We start from the raw sequence: 22,774 nt of genomic DNA, 5'->3' as shown, positions 1-22,774 counted from the left end.
ATAATTAATCGTTTTTCGATCTAGTAAAATGTTATCCTGACTACGATTAATTGAACTCTCGATTAGAACAATATCGAACATCGTTTCTGTCATGTATTATATTAACAAGAATTAAGAAAAGAGTCGCGTTTCAATTTCAGTAGTAACACACACTACTGAATTGTGTAATTACGTAAGCGTTAAATGATCAGTATCTTCTCAGAAACATTATAATGAAATAATCTAACTAAATAACAATAAAGCTGATACTATTCAGTTTCTACTATCTTTAACGAAGATAATTTCAATGCAAGGGAAGGTAAAATTAATTTCTAAAAGGACGCAGTCTCCATTTAAAAGCTTCTATTATAATTGCAAATTCTTGAATCGTGAGAGTGCCTCCGGGTTTCGAGTGTATCTCAGAACTTTCTCCATGTTATCTGATTCCTCTATTATCCTAATCTTTCGTTATTAGCCTGTACATTAAATTACTAATATCTAAACTTTGCTTCGATAAATCATTCTGTCTCTGCTTGATAACTTTCGTAACTCTTTATTACAATATTGAATTTATTTTTGAATATAAATATAATTTTATATACAAATTTTTAAATATGATTTTCGTTACTGAATTGAATATTCGTAATTCCATGCCATAGTTGCACATATGAGATCACATATTGTAAATTATCTCTCAATTGAACGTAATGTATGTAGCGAATATTTTAATGAATTGTTACGTAAGCTTCAAGTGCCTGATTTTAATTTATCGAAATTAAGCAAAAATCGATGATGAAATATCATAAAAATAAGTTTGTATATCGACAATACGAGCGTTAAACGTACAAACCAGTTTGAGCTTTTCTGGAATCGATACATTTTCCATCAATCGGTAGTTTTGCCACGAAGAGATACCCTGTGGTGATAGTTTGTCTTGGTAAAAACGGACACTACGGTGTTAATGGTGACACGTATCCTAACATTCTCCAAGGGGTTGCGAGGGTGAAATACTTCGCGTGGCGAGGACGAGCTCGTTGTGAAAGAGCAGATTGCACGTTAACGAACATCACCTGAAGGTGTCGGATGTAAACTCGATTGGCACGTCTGAATGAAACGCGACAGCCACGGATAGACTTTCTGAAACCGTTGCTCCAAACTACGGGAAAAGCAATCTGTTGCTTAGTTTCCATTCATGAGTCTTGTACCGGTTGTACAGGAATAAATATCATCGACATAAATGACACGGAAGCCAGGATCCTTTACAACGGTCATTAGCGTCGTATTGTATTTGCTCGAATCGACTCCGGAATATTTCCGTTTTGCAATCAAGCTCGTTGCAACTCGAGATTGCAACCAGTTGCGTTAAACAAAAGCAATTCATTCTGGCACGTGTGTTAAACTGATTAATAAGGTTCGCGCTGTTCTTTACGGATGATTCAACAAATTGTTTTCCAGTTCATTCCTTTGTTTCTTTTCGTTCGGTTTTTTGTTTACTCGTAATCGAATAAAGCCATTTGATGAGTGAAATAATGAATGTTGCCAGCGAATAAGTAAATTGTATGGAAGATCCACTTTGTGAAATTAAATTGATATAAATTAAATAAAAAATGGATAAAGGAATTGATTTTATATCGTGATTCGCTAAAATTTATACAAACTAGTTTGTCATAAAGAAAGATAAATATTTAAGTTATGTATATTCGATGTATTCACAGGAAATTGTATACATAGGAGCAGGCATGCAATCACCGGCGACAACGGATCCATAAAATTTATAGGTGCAATATCTTCGATGCCTATAACAAACAAGATTTTATATCGATATAGCATATAGCCCAAATTACCAATTTCGTGAAAAGTAGCATTACCGTACATTATACGAATAACATAGAAAATAAATAAATCGTTATAGAAGGGGACTGAGCTTGAGTTCCCTACAGGAGCTTGAACGGTATGATCATCAAAGGTCCTGAAAATGTTATATAATCTGTATTTACTGATGCATTGATTGTGTGGTCGATTAATTTTTTACTAACTGTCAATTAAGTAATATTTTATCGAGGATCTGCATTGAGGGCACACACTGAAAGACCTACCTTCGCTTCTATACAAATCGTGGAATACTCGACCTCAGCTGGAAGTGAAATATTTGAAATTCCATTTCTGCGGGTATCCCCCGATTCATTACCTTGAATTTCCTTGGTCAACTCTATATTATCCTCCTGGCATCTCCAATGCCATCCTACGCTGTTTCTCCAGCTGTGCATCGATCGAATCCGATAATTATAACGGCGTGGTTACTCGCTGCGGTTCCAACGACGATTACACAAGTGAGAATTTCCATGTCGTCGATACAGCTGCACACCAAATAGACGTGGTTACGTATAATCATATCGATGACCATCGTCCTTCAAGTTAGTGTACGTGCGTAAAATAACGCCAACGTATTTGAATCGGGTAATCAATTCAACGGCGTTAATTATTATCTCGCAACACGTGTTGTTCACATGTATGTAGTTTTGATCGTTCATAAGTGAATTCGGGATATGGGTACATTCTCGTGCAAAGGTACATCATTTACATTCTCGATCACATTTCGCTCTGGATAGGAAATTACGAATATTAAAGCACACTGCAATGTCTGTGGAAATTACATATTACAATCATGAAAGAGTTCTTTTTATCGAAATAATGAAATTATTATTTAAATCCTGCAAAAAAAGCTTTGGCATCGACTAAATTGTCAAGTTTAAAATACATGTGTTGCAAATTCACAAAAATTTATGGAAAATTCTAAGAAGGCAATGGACAAATATTATACTTGGTACTATAAATAAATTAATATGCAGGATGTCCAAAGATTGTAAACGTAATACAATACAATGATAAAAGCACGATGTATGATAGAAGTGGACGTATAGATAAAATATTTGATATACATAGACGAATATGTATAGATAAAAGAAAATTATAGTTACATAATATTTCATGCCTTTATGTAAAATATTTAATGGTTATCTATCTAATACACAAATATAAAATGTATAAAATTTAGTAAAACATAACTTTTCTTCATTCGTTATAATCAAACAAATGTGCCCATACTTCTAAACAGGGCATATTTATCAATTTTTTGCTTTATTTAATTAAAGAGATCTGAAAAACTTGAAAAACTTGAAAAACTCATCACGTCTCCCTTTACGTTTAATATTCAGTTAAGAAAAATGGGTGAATTTCCATCAGAATTTACTTTTTAATAAAAAATCAATTGAATACTTTTTAATATCAGTAGACAATAAAATTTTTGAAATCCTACGAATTCCTATTAAATGAATATCTTTATCTTAAAAACAGGGCTATGATTCAACAAGTTAAGCGTCATGATAGTCATCTTTGATGTATTACAACCGAAAACGAATTAATATCACCCTCGTTTTTCCTTGTTAATGCTTTATTTGCTCCACAAGTCAAGTATTTGTGAATGATATGGCAGGGAAATTGAATATTGATCAGTATGAGTGACCGATGGTAAATTACTTTTACAATAATTATACTCTATGCCGACGCTTCGTTAACGGGTGCAACTAAAAAATTACGACTGACACTGCGTTTTCTCGTAGGAGGCTGGTAGCGTTATTTATTTATCTTTTTTGGTCAAAGAGAAATCGTCTCAGGTATTAGCGTCGTTTGACACGTAAGAACAGGACAAAGGTGATCGTTGGGAAATGAAGGTCGTAGGGAATGAAGCGTGCACGAATCTACAGAAAAGAACGGCGTACAGTGGTTGACGCGTATTGTTGTAGAGGTAATTGTGTTTCGGTTTGCTGGATCCGTCTGGTTCGATGGTTCGAATCAGACTGAATGTTCGTTCAGTTTGATCAATAAAAGTAGCGCGCAGGCGTCCTCGTTGGCTAGTACATGAAAGCCTGCGAGTCCTTGCCCCTGTATATATGTCTGATCAGGAATGGATAGACGATAAAAAAGAGGGTGGATCGCGAGGGATGATGTACAGTGATGATGTTCGAGGTAGAAGGGAAAAAGAGGACCGTGTGAATCTACCACGGAGTTTTTTTGCCACGGCTATGTAAGAAAAGGTTGCTTAATTTCGTTAATATCACGTGATCAATTAGAGTGTACCTTTTATCTTTGACTCGCTTTCTTCCGCTATTTCTTTGTTGTTTCCCCTTTTAGTTTATCTTTCTTTCTGGTCGACCCAATTGCACGGAAGAAATCGTTTGTTTTATCGCGGTGCGAACACTTCGTTTCTATATCCACTTCGTTTTTTCTTCTTTAGATTCGTGTAGTTAACAACTTTGTCACAACATTATATTTAGTAATATCGACCAGGGTTTTCATTAATTTCTACAATGAATTCTGTCATAGTTTTTGTTTTCCATTGGCGAGGAGATCGTTCTACATATTTTCATTTCTTTTAACGACGTGCAAGACGTTTCCTTTATTACTTGAAATTCAAGTCGTGAAAATTCGAGAGAAAAATATTCGAGGCTTTTAAGTTTGCTTAGTGACCTTCTGGAACTTAATTTATCACTGAAAATACTTTCAAGTTCCGTCCATTTGTTACCTGTAGGGCTAACGCGAGAGTTTTTCCTCTTTTGTTTTTTCCTCTTCATCTCCATCTTTTTATCACAGTACATTAATGAAATTACCCGTTGCAGCGTGTTCGTCAGTCATGAAATTTGTAACAGAAACTACATACCGTAGAATTTTAGAACTCGTCTATTTCACAGAGGACGCGATAAATTTCGTTTCGGTGTAATGGTATTTAGAACATCAAATCTTCCAGCAAGATTGCAATTTTGCACGTCGCCGGTTGCCTTAGCGGATTTCAATTTTGCAACGTCCTATTTTTCGTTCATCTGACTCTTGTAAATATTTCATCGTTCCCAGCTGTGTATTTCAAAATCATTAAAGCTGCACATCTAGAGCTGTTATCGCAGAAGAAAATACGAAACCGATATGCCTATGTAGTTATGTATAAAACAGATCATGAAAATTTTACGTGTTTAAATAGTCGTGTATAACATAAACTGTTTAACAGTGAAAACGGATATAAATTGATATTACACGGTGAATATAAATTAAAATATTGACCACGGTTTTTCAATCATCCTTCAATGAACTCTCGATAAAATTGGCTATCTTGACTACCGCGCAATAAAGTCATTCGAAGTAGATAACCCTTTAATCATTTTCGAGCAGGTTGGCCGAGATTAATTAATTCCTCGTTGGTCGAGGCACGGTTAGAGTTAAATTACTCGTCGACAAAATTTATTTTAAGGAGTTATCACGGATTCGTAGCAGGGAAAAGGTGCGTGCTGCTACAATGGTTAGTAATTTATTTTATAGCGGTTACGTAACGGTTTTATAGCGGTTTGCACGATACGATCGGTCGGAAAAGGTTGTATCGTGATACAGAATAATGTCGACACAACGATGACCGGCTAACACAATGGAATAACAAAATGCGCTCGATCCATCTTCGCGCTGCACCGGCCACGAATAAAAATGTATTTTTGGCGACGCGATTTAAACGCGCCGACCCTTTCGAGCGCTGTGTTCGACCACTTGGCTCAATCTCATATTATTTCCTCTTTCTCAATGTGTTGACTTTTTCTGTAATCCTGCGCTCTGTTGACCCGGGATTGAAAGGAAAAAAGTGTCCCGTTCGATCACGTGCCACGTGGACCGGAATTCCACGGGATTTTCTGACCCGGAAAAAGCCTTCGGCCTCGCGTGAATATCCAACTTTTATTAAAACTTCTCACCCCCCCCCCCCGCGTTATGCCATGGAAGTTACATGGCCGCTACGAATAATCTAGCACGGGACGTTTGTACGGATGAAAATTAGGGGATCTCGGCAAAGAAAATAATCAGCGACATTGTACAAGGATTTTCGTTCGTTGAAGGTTGAATAGAACTTCCTTTGCTGCTGCAGGCGTTTACTATGTATCATGTTTTTCTTTCGTTCGCGTTCTCCGCTCTCCAGGGAAGATTGATTCGTTAAGTTTCTGTTTAAAGGGGTAGATAAGTTTTGATATATTGGCTGTTTCTAGTTTGTTATTGAGAGTGCATAAATTGCCTTGATAAACAATGAAGCAGTTGTTAAAAACCATCCGCTTTTAAACTCTGGCTCGGTCATGAGCGAGCTATATGCTCCAACGATATTAAATATCGAATTCATTAATACGAATGTAGTTCCTTTTATTAAGCTTTTGAAACGTCAAAAGAGATTTTATTTCAGCTGTGCATCGGTGTATAATATGAATACATGAAAAGTTACATTTGTTACGTTTTACGTAAATACTTTTCTGACTTCTGTGATAAAACATGTTTCTCGATGTGCACGTTACAGGTTTTTAAGAAGGAAATAACACAAATCACTTTATAACGTTTGGCTTTTCAATCAGTACCAGGAATCACCAGTAAATGGTAATTGACCTGTCAAAGAGGAAAAGTAAATTTCGCAGAGATTCCCAATCTCTTTAACGTAATTTCTTTATATTTTTTTTACATGTGGTTCTATTTGTGCTAAAGACATAAATTGTATTAAAAATGAATTTAAATTTACTTCAAATTTTGTGATAACGAAAGTTTCTGGTTAAGAGGCAACTCGGTTAACAGCGTAACAGCAATCGTTATCTTATCATGTAATCTACAGATTAGCACGTAGTAAATTGTAACCGGTCAAATCAAGCTCATAGCGTGCTGCAGCGTCCCGAATTTTGTATTGGATTAAATGAAGCGCGTTGAATCACTTCGATCAGAGGAAGTTACTGGATGCTCGGTTTACCTCTCGAAGCACGTGGTGGGCGTGCAAATGGGAGGATCCTCTAAATGAATAATAAACGTAGTACGTTCTATCGTTCAACACAAATCTTCGTGACGAGACCATTTAGCGTAGAAACGTTTCCAGTGTAGCTAAAGATCGAGCAAAGTGCTTGGATAGAATGAGCAAGCCTCGTGACTTCGTTTGATCGATTTTCACACCGTTATCCCATTTAAATGTGCTTCGACATTTCGCTTAAAATTCTGAGCCCTTTTTATCCATTTGCGCGTAGAACCGGTTCTTGAACTACATTTAATGGCATAGAGAAAGCCTCGCTATTTATTCGCATTTTTACAACCCTACGATACGATCTTTCGTCTAATGACTCACGCAAGGATGATTTTTGCACAAAAATAAAGCTCGTCTCCTTAACAGGTTTTTTAGCAGTACGATTTAATCATGTTCTTTAAGTCATACTTAATGGTCGCTAGTAATTAATGGTAAGATTTCGAACAAAAGTGAAAGAAGTCTTTCTTAATGAACGGTTCACGTTTTCTATCTTCATCGAAGTAAACGTAGGAAAAAGTAAGATTAAATGAGTCGATCAAGGTAAATGCGGATCGATGAAAGAACAAGTAATTTTCGAAGTAATTTCGCGAGTAAATTGCATTCCTATGTTTAGCATACTAAAGTACGAGCATTTCTTTTGCACGATTTTCATAGCCTTATTTTCATAGCCTTTCAGCGCTAAAAAGCATTCTCCGTTGCTTCCTGTGAGATTAATTCAAAACGAAAAATCGAGCGTGTGGACAAAATAAGTTTTTAATTTCTCTGTTGTATGTTACTAAGCTCTGCGTGTATTTCCAGCGGCATCTCTATACCATTCAAAGTGTAAACCACTTTCTTCGTTTTCATAGCATGCTCTAGTGCCTTCGGGGATATGAATAAAGAAGCGTCCGAGCGAAATTGACGCGAAATACATTCTTGACTCGAAATACATTCTTGACTCGAACAGAATTCCTTATTATCATGCTTTACGCGACATCATGAAAATGTATATTCCCAGCGTAAACTACATTTTCTCTTTTTTTATGACTTTTTTCAGTATCCTCGGAGAATATAAATACAGGATGTGCATATGAAATTAACACGCTACGAGTTCCTTATTACTATTCCAAACGCAGGTATTCCCACCCTTAAACCTTTAGAAGTACGATACCAAAGGTTGAAGTTCTATTTGCATTAATATAATATTAACACGTTCACTGCGTGCGATTCAGATCCGAGTTAGCACGTACTTCTGGTTATGTGTATAGTACCGATTTGACGGGGACGTGGACTAAAAATCAGGGAATTGTGGAGAAAGATTTCATAATAATTCATGTCGAATATATACACTACCTTTCATAAGTATTCGTCGCTTTAGTCGATTTTTAGTAACATTATTTGGATTTGATAAAATCGTATGAATGATGAATTAATAATTAGGAGCATCATTTACTAGTTTTTTACAGGGCCAGTAAATTATAGATCTCAAGTATCTATTAAAAGACGTGACAGCAATATATTTTATTATCAAAACGATGCATATTATCAAAATTTAATTTTCTTGAAATCATCTGTCAATATTTTATATTTATACACATTGCCGAACATTCGCTTCAAGTTACTGCTCATTACAATTCAATGATGCATTGCATGGCATGATTAGTCCTGGCTATCTACATTGTGGCTTCCGTTTAATTATTTGGATGTCAGTTAACGTGGCGTGACCCAGGAATAAGCTTCCTCAGCATCGAGGTTGCATCGTTGCACGGTATATTTTAGCCAGACAATCAAGAAAATTAATTCATTTGCCTTGGTGGTGAAGCAGTGGGCATGGGGACGAGCACTGGCTTCTTTCTCGTCGACTCACCACCGGGCAAATACTTTAAATAAACGACTTGCAATTGTTGCATAAAGTTAATCTCATGGTGAATGTCATCCTATATTTAACGACGCAGAGATCGATAAAAAAAAGGGTCAAGAGGCATCTTTTTTTAACCAAGTTTAATCGTGAATGAAACAGCCTTTGTTTTATGTTTTATGTTAAGTAGGCATCATTGTTTCTATTTTTATATCGTTGAGGTTTTGAAAAAATGACTTTCATCCTACATGAAATCTCCATAAGAATAGGTATCGTATTTTAAGTGACTTGCTGAATATTTTCAGTTCAGTGAATATTCTTCTTAGGTTTTCTCAAGGAAGCCAGACGAAATTTTCTCCGTTATTTTCAACACCAACTACGATCAAGTCCTAAAAACAGTAGTTCCCTTTAAAACGAATAAGAAAGTGTCGTCGCCATCGTTGACAAGACGAAACTTTTATCCTTCTCAACGTGTCTCTGTGTTCGTCGACTTTAAACGGACGTTACAAAACCATGTGTTAAGCTCGCGAGAGACTTGCACAGCAGAATCCTTGAAATGTATGTGTATGTAGAGGACTGACTAACCTTGCGTTATTTGTGTCCTCGTTGTTGGCCTCCGTTGTTCGTTGCACATGAAAAAAATGAAAAAATGAGAGAGAAGAGAATGAGAAAGGGAGAGAGAGAGAGAGAGAGAGAGAGAGACAGACGGACACACAGATAGACAGATGGAGAGAGGTAGGAGGAAAAAAGGGTAAAAGAGAAAGCGAAAACAAGGTAATACAAGCTTAATCGGGGATGGTTTTATACATATCTATACCAGTGTTGATTATTTACGGTTTTTATGCACATCCTATTCTGCATATTGCATGACTGAAACATATAAAACCGAAACAACGCACGGCTTTATGACCATTAAGAATTTGTTCTTGCTGACCTACATTACTTGATACGAAAGCGATCGTAAATGCCCGTAGTATCTTCGGAATCGTTCTATGTATTCTTTCTGACCAACATAAAATGATCTATGACGAAGTCAAGTGCCAATAAATTCAAGCGTAAAAATGTCACGTTTGATGTATTTCGTTTTGAGGCCTTGTTGCGTGAATTAATGGGTCTGAGCTGTTGATGGTAAACCATCGAAAATCTACATCAGAATGTTACGTAACAGTACACCGTCAGATAGAGATGGTTCAGTGAGTCAAGTAAAGTCAAAATCGATGTCGGTTTCAAATTAGTCATGGTCGATCTGTTACAATAGTTGGAATTCTAATATTACGCTCAAATACCAGTTCTTCTTGTTATTATTTACGCCAAAACAGTTTCAATTGGTCGTAGTGCCTAGTAATTAAAATACAGATTGCGCCTCCGATGATCAGATAAAGTTCAAACAGAAAGGCTAGTTGTATGGTTGGAGTTTTCGTTCGCGAGGGAACGTAAACTGCGAGAAACGGTGCACGTTAAACGAAAAAGAGGGTTATTAAAGTGAATTGCACGTTGAGAAAGAACTTGTTGGTGCTCAAAGTACAACCATTCAACAAATAATGATGGCTTCGAGTTTCATTATCGAGAGTAATTCAGGATCGTTAAATAGCCATGCTTGCAAGGCGAAACGTGTCGTTAGAAGTTTTGCGTGTTGAGGAACGTTTTCACTTTGGGGCCAAGCGTTCAGAAGACATTTGTCTTTCATTAATCCAATTTCATATTAAATATTTAAACAATCTAAATAATTTTGAAATAAGTTCTCCTAACTGCACTGAATTTAATTTACTGGTATTTCGATAAAACAATGCATTTTCTTCTTAATTTTTATGTTGATATAAGGAACATTTAAAGACACGCAGGTACTTTCAGCAAAATTAATTTTGACTTGTATTAAACTAGAAACGCAGTTATATACTTTCATACTTATTTGATGAACACATTACATACAAACATTGTGAAGTAGGTATTCGAACCTTAAGTCGTTTATTATAGGAGTTTTATAATATTATCTTTAAACCTGTTATATCAGACATAAAATTCGTTAGATAAATTTTATCTTCCCCGCATAGAAGAGTTAACAACGATGCGTAAGAAAACGCTTTAAAATTCGTGTAACCCCACGCAGGTTTGCCATAAATCGACCATGGTGCAATAATTCGTCGACGCTGAAGAGTTGTTCGAACCTATTTCGGAAACGTAGTACAATGATGGATTACCATACTGACCATCTACTGGTTCCGATAATGCGTCATAATTCCTTTCGACGAGGCTACGGCGAGCCTCCCCGTTGCGAACCAATTTCCTGTGAAACGCATCGGCGAAAGTATCCGAATGCGTGTAGAGTCGAACGAAGTTGAAGTGGATGGCAGAAGAGATTGAATGCTCATCGATTTCCGATCAACGGAGATCGAGTGGATCCATGGAGATATCAGAAATATCGGGCTATCTCTAACAGCGACGAGGCGCGGGGCAATCTCGTAATGGGGCCACAGTTTCATCGACGTCCCTTTCGTTCAATTCGCTCGATCCAATGTTCGTTCATCGCCGATGCTTCATATTGGCTCTGTCTACTTAATATATTCTCTTTCCAGCCGCTTGATCGCCTTTCGGTAATCAGTGCCATTTCAGATTGGCTGGCTGAAACCAATTTATTTTTCGACTCGATATTACGATTCAATAGCCACGAACTATTTCCAGCCAGGATTTCCAGCTTCCATTATTCCTGCCTCCGGAGGAACCACTTTCGTTTGTTTTCCACCTATTAGAGTCTGGTTATTATTTATCGTTCGACGAAAGGAACCTGTACGTTGGATCTGGTATGGACGAGACGAAGATCGATCACGCTCCGGTTTGTTCTTTCGCGATATTCTAGAATCAGCCCTTTTATAAATCACTGATCTCGTTAACTTTTGTTCCTTTTTTCCTGGCTCGTTTACAGACTTCGATATCGCTATACTGCTCGCGATGCTTAACTAAAGGGAGGCTAGATTTTTTCATCTCTTATCTCAATCGTTGTGTGTTTCGTATATGCGCCTTTTTTTGAAACATCAGAGACGGTAATTTGCATAACGCCGGCCGCATAAGGATTGGAACTCGCATTGGAACTGTTAAAATTGCTCTTTGTATCGTATTTAACAAACAATATAAAATCTAAGAGGACTACTATATACATAGCTAAATTTTCAAATATTTATAGCTTTAAAACAGTTTGCTTAGATTTAAAAAGGTTTCGTTACAAAAGCGTATTGAATTTTCTGAGGTAAAGAACTATCATTTACAATTTCCACTGAATCCGAAGTTTATTTTATTTGTACTCTCTACTTGATAGAAATATTTTTCCGTGCCATTATATGATACGTGTTTACCGCTAAATTGTTACCTCGCGTTCACTTTCCACTTGAAACGAAAATGGATATATGAAAAAAGTAGGTAATACTTTAGTGGAGGTCTGAAAATATCGGCATGTCGGTGTGATTTATAGGGTTGAATTATAATGTAAGTACCCTATTTCAGGATTGTCCAAGGATTCCTGAGTTAAGTCAATCATGATTGCGTAGCGGAAAATCATACTCTGTGTTTTGCCTGAAATTATTCTCGTTTCTTATTTTCCATTTCATTCGACTCTTGTTATTACCAAGATAATTTTCGTTCAAGATATGAATTTCGTATCATTGCAAAAAGAGTTGCGCGAAAATATAAATACTTTAATATATGAATGAACTATATCTATAAAATTTTTATGAATGAATTCATCGTTTGTTTTGTTTAACAATTTTTCCGTTCATTGACTTTTTATTTCACTTTTTATTCAATTTTCAATTATCATTGAATGCAGATATTGCTTCGGAAAAAGTTAATAATTAAGTACAAAATTAATGTTCTTTAACAATAAGAGTGCATTTTATTATTCAAAAACGCATAGATGTAGTATCAAAAAAGAGGGAGGTGTACGCGTTGTTATGCTGCGAGGTTTTAGTATGGGTCGCGTTTCTGGCCGTCGCTTGCGGCCCTACAATGTCGCAGGTGGATCGCCTTGTCTGCCCGACGAGGGACATACAATGTATCGACGAGTGCATTCCAGCAGCGACTTCCAGAAACGTCGATTTCGGCCGCTTGTTTCAAAAGAATGCGGCATATATGATCATAGGCGCAAATGGTGGCGTGATCCGAGCGTAGTGGGGGTCGTCTCCCCGAGAAGATCAAGAAATGATCTAAGAAGGGGAGTTCTTTTTGAAGATTCTAAGAGTACACGTCGAGAGGTCGGGTGAATAAAGCCGCTAAGCCCAACGAACATGTTGATATTGTTTATCACTGAATAATCTGTTACTCTTTATCATTATATTCATCGTTATTAAATACATAAACTATATCACCTTGATAACAAATAAAACATCCTTACTTGTCCTTCCTCTAAGACACATTAAGATACTACATAGACGTATGTATAAATTCTTAAAAGAATGATTTTTATTTCAATGCTTTCTAGCATTATTGTTAAGCATTGTTTATTATTGATTTCTAATATATTCTGTTTCGCTGGCTTGTCTAATTTCCCGGACCCGAATTATTAATCGAATCTGCATAACACGTAGCAGCCTCATACATATGCGGTCAGTGAAATTTGCGTGGGCGAAATTTGTAAAATTTCGTACAATTTGGGTCGTGGTTCTACTTGATGGGATTTGATGTAAAATTCAATCAATTGGCATGTATGTTTAGTCCATAACCAATATCTCGCTCACAAAAGTATGTATCAAAAGGCGCAAAGATAATTTTCGACAATTAATCTTCAATCATTCCATCAATCTCTGATTTTCATATCAACTGTCAAGCACACAGATTTGACCATTCAAACACGCGCTCTAACAGATGAAATTAATCTATTTGATTAAACAAATTTCTTGAAATTACCGGATAGCAAATTAGGTATCGCGTTAACAACTATTTTTCAGAACTTTCGAATTTTTATCAGTAAAATTTGACGAATAATCGATGCAGATTAGTCGCTAGTTAACGAATTACCTTTAGTTATCTATTACCTTTAGTTATCTATTACCTTTTCAATCATTTCAATTCATTATAATATTATAAATTATAGAAATGATAAAATTTAAGTTATAAAAACTTATTTTCCCTTCGTTTGATTTTAAAGTTCTTCTATCATTAAAATTACTCATTTTTTTTTAGTAATCTAATGTCATGTGTTATCTCGCGCGCGATTATATATTTATTTTATTTTATCAGTTTTTACTATTTTAGTTGTGTTTTTTTTTTGTTAATATCATTCTTCACTTTCATCCGCCGTTTAATAATTAAGAATTAGATCAACTGTATATTTTATTCTTTCTTTGAATTGCTCGATATGTCAACCATAAACCGGAACAATCAACATTCGCGTAAGAAACGTTATTAACGAAGCCTCAATATTAAAGTGAGATTTCCAGGATTCGAAACGCGCGACGGACGAATGAATAATACAGAATCTCGACGAATTTCTGTCGGTCACGTAGAAGTCATGATGATCACATCGAACGCAATGGGTTTCGATTAGGCAATTCAATAAATTCCTTAAGATTTATGGTAGCCAATTGTGTGTTATCCGACGTTTCAACGATTACATATTGTTGTGGGTAAAACATCGTGAATATTTTCCGATGTAGATGGTTCCGTGGCACAATAATATAAATGATATTGTATCACATATACTTGAGAAATTTATCTTTGCGTGCAAAGTCGGTGAAACAGTATTATTATAATTATTAAATATCAAGTAGAATAGGAAAAGATCTTTCAAAGATTCTTTGATACTTTTGAAAAATTTCTTCCTAACATCTTGTATTTGTAACGTGGATGACATTAACTATAGCGGTAACATCAAAGCAGGAGATTCTTAATGGTAGTGAAGTCCTATATCCTTGGAAGAAAGTAATAACTGTGGTTAGTAATAGATCGATAGTTTGAATTTGAACGTGAAAGATAAGGAAAAGGTCAATCGCTGAAAAGATAACGTTTGATTGAAAATATTACAATATTATCGTAGAAATATCTTCTAAATTAACAAGTCATTCGGAAGTTCTAAGCTTATATATTGCTAATTTCTTTCATGCTGTTTCTTTTTATATTCCTTGAATTGTTTTCTTTGAACCTTTTCTCTATTGCAAAGAGAGAGAGAGAGAGAGAGAATAATCTGTTATATTGTTGAAAACTCTTTTCTCTCAATACTTGTTTATCGTTGCGTTTCTCTCTTTGATATCTCTATATATTACCAAAATTATTTTTGATATTCTTTTTTATTGTTAGAATTTCACTTTTGTTATTTTATGCAATAATTCTCTTGGTATTGTCAGAATTGTAGTCTTTCTTGCAAGCTTGGTTGTATTACTGCTACAATCATTCTTCTCGTAAAATTGCCCTCGAATATGGAGATCCTTTTAAGACTCAATTTCATCATGATAGAGTGTATCACAAGAATCAACGAGAACCTTAAGGTTTAATGGATTATTTCTCACCATTGATTTGCGATGACCATTGCGCACGGAAGTATTTGAAACCGAAAGGAAACACTCAGAGTCATCCACTATAGACAAAGTAATTGTGAGGAACAGTTTTGGCAAATGCGACCACTGACTGACCACAGGGCGGACGCCGTTCATAGCAGCTGGTCGACCGAAGAGTAGTTTGATAGCATAGGGTAGGTCCAAGCAACTCAATGCTCGTAGGAATCGAAGGTGTAGGAATTAATTAGAACCCATTGTGAGGAAGTCAGGGAGAAACCAGTCTTCAGGGTAGACAGTGCTTAACACTGAGTAGACCAGTTGACTATTCCGGTCTATGAACAAATCTACAAACATTATTATCAATTATATTAACCAGATTATTCATAGTTATTATTTCTAAAGGAAACTAGATATTTTTTTAATAGTTTGTTCGAAACAATAACAAATTGCATTAACTATTGTTTTTATAATATTATAGTATGCTTTCTTAAGGAGCATATTGGGACCAGAAAACTTTGATACAGTTTAGTGGTAACTTGGAATAGTGCTTTAATAAAGTAGATATGTAAATATATATAATAATGTAGATAACTAAATATATTAGGTATAACAGTATCTTCTGTATTACTTTCGGATCTTGACTTGTTATTACATGTTGCCGAATGAATTGACATAAATCTACGTGAATTCTACTGTGAAAATAAACTCTACTTCATCATTGATTTAGTTTTTGTTCAAAAACATGAAATATTGCACGCAATTCTATGTAAGTCGTGCTTCACGACTTGTTGCTTGATTTATCACTTTAATTTAAAATTTCGCTATATCGTAGAGTGTACAGTATGCAAGTTCGCCAAGCAATATAGCGCTTGACGGCTCGTAGTCCTCTGGTTCTATTTGCCCTTGTCCTGTTTCGTGTTTACTGAATAACTACGAAATTTCTCGGCCCGTTTCGCAGACACTGGGACAATTTAGTGTGTGGACAAGAACGTGGTTGACTAGTTCGGCCACAGAGTCACGGTGCAATAAGTATTTCAGCCCTATACCATACGACCCTTGGAACCAGTCGACTGCTCCAGGAAAAAGGGAAAAGATAGAGAAAGAGAGAGAGAGAGAGAGAGAGAGAAGAGAAACCTGGTTTCCGTGGCATAGAACCCGGGAGCAAGTGTTACGTGAAATAATGCAAACGGCGGCTTTCTTTACATTTTACATGGATGAACACGACCACCTGCAGGCATCGCTCTCTTGCATTGGACGCATATGCCACCCGAGAGGCTATGAAATGACTAGCTGTGACAGGAGTCACAAAGTACGAACGACCATTTTTATCAGATCGATAGAATCGAGAATGAGTTAACGAGCCGTGCAATAGCGAGGAAAAAAATACGTTAACAAGGGATTCGATTGTAGTGTCGATTAGATAAATTCATTAAAATTATTAGCGATACCGTATATCGTTGGCTACATTCGTTTCTTGATTTTATGGTAATCATGTTATTTGATTACGCTGCTATTTGTGCTTAAACTATAACTCGTGTAAGAGATTTCGATTTATGATTTGGTGGTACGAATTTTATTTTCAAAACTGGGGCAGTGTTCTATAATTATTAGAGTATGGATGCTTATACGTTTGTGGGAAATCATAAATCGCCAAGATATCAGTATAGTTTCCAAATATCGCTTCTGAATATGCATATCGTCGTAGCATCGCATATAGAATATGATATCTAATAATCAAGAGATTTCAAGGCTCTTTCTGAGCCTTCTTGTATTACGTGCGATTAGATCACTTAATCCCAACTTTCACCATAGGAATTATTTCTCAGCTTAATAGACGTAACACGACCCTCTTAATTATTCAATTAATCATCAAATGAAGAAACATTCTTCTTTCCAGAAGATCAATAATTAACGTCTAATCCACTTCCTATCTTTGGTACTCTCTGGCATTAAATAAATCCTCCGGAAGCTACCGTTATCGACGTACTATCAACTTTAGAACATTAACGCGTTTCACAGTGTTCGTTTGCCCTAGTCCCGCTGATTATCTCTTACACTTCAGTTCTAAACAATGAGCTCGCCCCCGTATCACGCCGACCTCGTATCCTTGAACTTTCCGCCCCACGTCATTCAGAAAGCTTTAGCAAGGGCCATTTGCATGCTTCTCTCTAATTGCCGGGGCAAGGTGACGTATTTTAAGGAATATAAACGTACGATGTACCTATAAATGCGAAGCTCACGGTCTCATAGACTTGAGGGTTCTTACGAGGACGAGTTCCACGCGTTCTTCACGTTTCTTCTTTTCTTTCATCGTGTGTATTCCCTATCATGCTCGTGTTCCCGATAGCAACGATTCTGTTGCTTCCGGCGTTCCTGTCCTCCTTTACCGCGTTCGTCTCAGCTTCTCGGGTGTCTCCCCCCCTCTCTCTCTCAGATTCCATTATCATCCGCCAACGTCCATGATGAAGCTTCGTTTTTGACGAATTTGTCCGAAGATTACTGGCGTGCTTGCAAGACGACACTCTCGTCTTGAAATTTTAGCTGAGTCGTTCGTCGATTATCCCTTCAGTTGCCTTTTGCGATATACTTGTGGTGCCATTAGCACGACACTTCTCGTGATTCACTGTCATTTCGGTTCCTTCCCTCGTGTTTAATTTTAATCCATCCATTTCTCTTGAACAGAATTGGTAGGTAAGTAGGAATTGGATCTAAGATGGAAGTTTAAATGAAATTAGAATCGATTCTCGTGCTGGTTCAATTTAATAGTAGTAATTAAGACAATACGAGTTCAGTGAAAGATTGACTTAAATAACATATAAGTCAATTAATTTAAATATACTGACTAAAAGTTTGAGATTATCAACTCGGTTATGTATGTTAACATTAAACCTATCGTTAATTCTGTTATTCATTTAGTATTATTGCCATAGGTATTAGTAGTAATCTTGTTTATTTCGAGTTTTTATCCTTATATGACGAACCTATTCGAATAATACATACTTTCCAGAAGACCATCCACGTTTTAAGAAAAAGTATTAACTTAATTTCCTCGACTTCTATGAAATGAAATTAACTAAGATTTAGATGTAAGGAGAAATACCGATGAAAAACATATTAAGAAAATCTTTGGAATTTCTTTTCAATAACCTTAATGTTGAAATATAGAATTTAATAAAGTAAATTGGCTGGAACAGAATCGAAAATTAAATATTGCATTAACTTAACATTGGCTCTTAATGGACTAAACTATGTCGATGGATATCGTCTTTTCAATAACACTAGAGTTGTTCTCACGGCTATGTTGTATTTTCACAGTATTTTCGTTCGTAATTTTTCGTTTCTTGGAAGTTTTCACTGAATGAAAATATCTGGAGGTAGGTATATCTTTATAAGTTACTGGAACTCGCAATCGATGAAACGAGCTCGTCTTGTTTTAGATACCTCATGTAAGTTCTTTTTCGGTTCGTGCTCGATAACAATATCCACGTAATTTCCGTAATGTTTTTCCAGAATTTTCCCTATTCGTAAAGCAGAAAGGTTTATCCAATAGTTTTCTAACTTTATAGCCTTTGTGGAAGTTTCGTCATGATAGTAGACCAAAATTTTGTGGATGTTATTTAGCGAGCGTCGACTTCGAGGCTGGCGAACGATTTTAACTGCACTTCGTGCCAAAGCATAAAGTAGGCTCGAAAATATGCGTCGTAAACCCTGGAGCATCTCTCTGACAGGACGCTATGAGAGTTCTCCTCGTTTGACAGCTTTCTACCCTCGCTGAAGGGAGATTTAGGGTTAAAACGTCTGCGGATAACTGCTTATTACAGGCTACCTAGAGAATCGTAATCTGCATTTATTAGAATTTTGAATAGTTTAAATTACTAATGAAAGTCATAATTCTTTTAAAATTTTTATGTGTTTTGCTATAAAGAAAAATTACATTTGTTGTTATTCTGCTCATTTGTTTTTTATTATTTTGCTCTTTGTCTTCAATTAAATTCCTAGGAATAAATTGTTATGACGTAGATATAGATAAGAAAAGCTTGCCCATTAATTCATTAATCTCATGTTAGAGAAAGATATAAACATTTCTTACTACCTCCATGTTGCGAGATACTTCAGAAAAAAACTAAAACTTTTAGAATGAAATATTATATTACGATATATAACAGCTAATTCAACAACGAATAAACAACTTAATTCAATCATGAATTTAACGTTAAATTAATATAAAGCGCTTATGATATAGCGATAACCTATATTGGAAACCATTACCATAGCGTTATAAAAGTTATCAATTATCAATTAGACATATGGTCGCCGCGTAACGGTATACATTTGCACAGAACGTTCGTGTATCGATGTGATTGTGAAAGGCGTGAGAATGCAGAATATACAGCGGGCTCGTTCTCGAAGTAATTTCACAGAGTTGCAATCACATTGAGCAACAATCCCAATAGCATTGTGCAAAGATAAAAGGTATTGAACATTTATTTGCAGCTTTAAACGCGAATACTGGTACGTCCGTCGCGGTGATGAAAGGATCGACTGCTTATCGGACATCTCGCTTTAAATATCGTGCGTGTCTGGCACACGTTGATTGGGAAATATTTCATAGTTTGTCTTTTACTGCGCATGCTACTACTTTTTATTTTAAAAATACAATCGATACAATTCTGTTGCCGATAAAGTATAATTTTCTTCAAGTCTTTTATTCGAACTTTTACGTTAATACGCAGCATTTAAATCTGTAATAAATTTTTCATGTTATTTCCATGTTATCTAATTTTCATCGCATATTGCAAACTCACACGAAAGTCTCATATGAGAAGAGAAACCACAGAGGTTTAGTTTATATTTCACTAAATCTATACAATTTTGCAAAGCTTCCTTTACTTTGCCTGTTTTAGTTTGCAAGATCTAATTTTACTTACTAGAGTCTGTACGTAATTCGATTCACTTCGACGGTTCTACCACAATATGTTTATATCGAGGCGATAGCGTTACGTGAAAAGAGCTTCGAATATTATTCAAAAGATTTCGAAACTCTTTTCCTATCGGCCATTTCTAAATTAGTCTCCTGTCAATGGCTGCGCATATTTCAACGCGAAAATGCACCCGTCGAGGAAAAAGCGAACTGGAAATAGTCGGAAAATCAATGGGAAGTGGTAACGGGAAGAAATAAGGCATTCCCGGCACCATTACCAGTATTTAATGAAATTCTCGAATAGTCCCTGACGTCTTTTTTGCTCCCCGCGTTATAGCTCTGCACGTTGCGATAGAAGTTCCCATCGAAATGTCGACTGAAGCATGTATCGATTTGGTCCTAGTCACTAACGAGAACTTTTCGTCGTCTTTTGTCATTAGCCACGTCGCTGAAGCGACAGCTTTCGTATGCTGAAAGAAAGAAAGCAGCCCACGTAAACGAGAATTTTAAATGGCAAAAAAAGATGAGGGGAAACAAAACTTGAGGGAAGATGATGAAAAGAAGCTCAGAGTAGAGGCTTTGATTCTTTCAATGCTTTTTGTCCGGAGACTTTATAAGTACACATAATGGTGGTGTAGATTTTAACGTAGACAAGATAACAAAGTAACGAATTGCTTACCTTGGAAAATCTCGAGTTTTCCCTATAGTAATCTTGATAAACTATAGTAAAATGGATATAAAAAACGGTTAATGCCTCTTCGAACCGATTCTGACAGAATCTAGTCTCGTTATATGTATTATGTATATAGTTATTATGTATATATGTATATGTTTTGAGTATTATACGCATTGAATTTCTCCAAAGTATAGGAAATAATTAACAGATATACGATATTTGAAATTACTGAAATATATTGTTTCAATACTTGAAAATCTTTTCTTACGTGTAATTATTAAATAAAGATAAACATATCAACATCCTTTTATAAAAGGCCAAAAGCTTTAAAATGGCGAGATAAATAAGTTACTTAATCCATTTAAAAAAAAATAACAAAACAAACTGGTACGTGCATATTTTATACGAATTTAATACTTTACTGAATCTTAAAAACTGTTGCGGTATAAAATTGACAAAAATCGTATTTGGAAACGAAACAGTGAATCCACAGAATAAGTGAGCAGGTAAGAAAAAGCTACAATCCATTTGCGACTGGAATAATTATCCTATTATACGGCATTATAGTAATTCAGAGGATGCATTTGAAGAAGTAAAGAAATGACATAATAATGCAATGGAAAAGTAGACTGAACATTGGCCAAGCACCCAAGACGATTAAACGCGAGCTTGACAATGCTTTGAACATGGCCAGACAGTAGCGAACGCCCATTCATCGAAGAGAATACTAGCTAGCGCGATAATGCAAGCTCGTCAGCGTAGCTTTAATTCCGCAGGATTTCCAGCATACCGATGCACGTTGAACACATACATAGTCAAGCGACCGCACAAAGCGTTCTGGGATGCACGCGGAGTCTGACCGAGGTCACTCGCATTCCCCTTTGCAAAATATTTCGGACGGATGTCAAGAATATGCTCGTTATTTCATTCGTTTGCACGTGTCATGAGCAGCAACTGGACAATGAGACGAAAATCATGATTCGGTCGACAAATGACACGAAAATGGGACAGGCCACCGGGCTTCTAAGGAAATGAGCGAAATATTTAATGAAAGAAAACGGTATGAGTAAACTATGAAAACGAAATTCTAAATGCGCGACATGAGAAGTAGATACGTCAATTTCCAGGTGAAATTATGATAAGATATTTATAGTGATTATAAATTACTGTGAAAAAGATTTATAATTGTTGTATATTGTTTTGTTCGTTTTACTTTACTTATTTTATTTAACATTGTTTATTTTTAATTTATTTTTTAGATATTTTTATTTTTCAGGATATAGCTCCTTATATAGTTTGTTTTATTAACACTTCTTTGCGTTATGTCTTTGTGAATTTATAATACAATAGTTTCTTGTGCGATATCCCGAGATTTGTAACCAACTGAACTTCGTCACGTTGCATTTTGAAATGCTGAAAGAAGTGCAGTTTATTTCTTTAATGACTAAAAAGCCTTCAGGAAATAATATCTCTTCGTATCTGGTTTCTAGATTATACGGCTCGAGTCTCACTTCTAGCGACTCTGACGTCAACATCTCTTTAGCTCAAAGACGTGGCGATCCATGAAAGGCTCTGAACAGCCCTTCTGTTTATTTGTAAACGGAACGAACAACAGGGAATAAAAAGCAGACCGACTTTGATCGCAAGCATCTAGCTTTTTGTATCTTTGATACCGATGGAAATCGTAAATGTACTTCCTTAACGACATTCTGAATTCGTCTGTGTCAGTCTTTAATGAAAATAGAATTGTAAAAGTACTGCAAGTTCGAATAATAGGGACATTTTAGTTGGAATTTCTATTTCTCTAGTAAATTTAACATCTGAATTTTCAAACGAATGCATCAATAAAATTATGATTTATTTGTTCCAAAATTACACAGTAGTAATAAAACAATAACTTTGTTCCATGTGTCGTATATTAAATTGGGAATTGACGATGGAACACAAGTGGTGTTTGGAAAACTTCAAATTGCTCTCTCGCGAACTTTCAATAACTAATTCTAGCATCTAAACTTGTTACCAGAGG

The 22,774-nt window shown here is 35.8% G+C and overlaps 1 long non-coding RNA gene across 1 annotated transcript; it reads right to left on the bottom strand.

Moving 5' to 3' along the window:
- Nucleotides 1-1,668: 1,668 nt before the first annotated feature.
- LOC125385212 lies at nucleotides 1,669-3,828 on the bottom strand. Its single transcript, XR_007224247.1, has 3 exons — nucleotides 3,759-3,828; nucleotides 1,853-2,336; nucleotides 1,669-1,775 (listed from the first exon to the last, which is right to left on the bottom strand). It is a non-coding gene; the product is annotated as an uncharacterized LOC125385212 (long non-coding RNA).
- Nucleotides 3,829-22,774: the final 18,946 nt, after the last annotated feature.

This window comes from Bombus terrestris, chromosome 1 (assembly GCF_910591885.1).
Source record: "Bombus terrestris chromosome 1, iyBomTerr1.2, whole genome shotgun sequence".
Taxonomy (NCBI): domain Eukaryota; kingdom Metazoa; phylum Arthropoda; class Insecta; order Hymenoptera; family Apidae; genus Bombus; species Bombus terrestris.
Note: the sequence above shows the minus strand (reverse complement) of the source record. Positions and strands in the feature narration are given on the sequence as shown.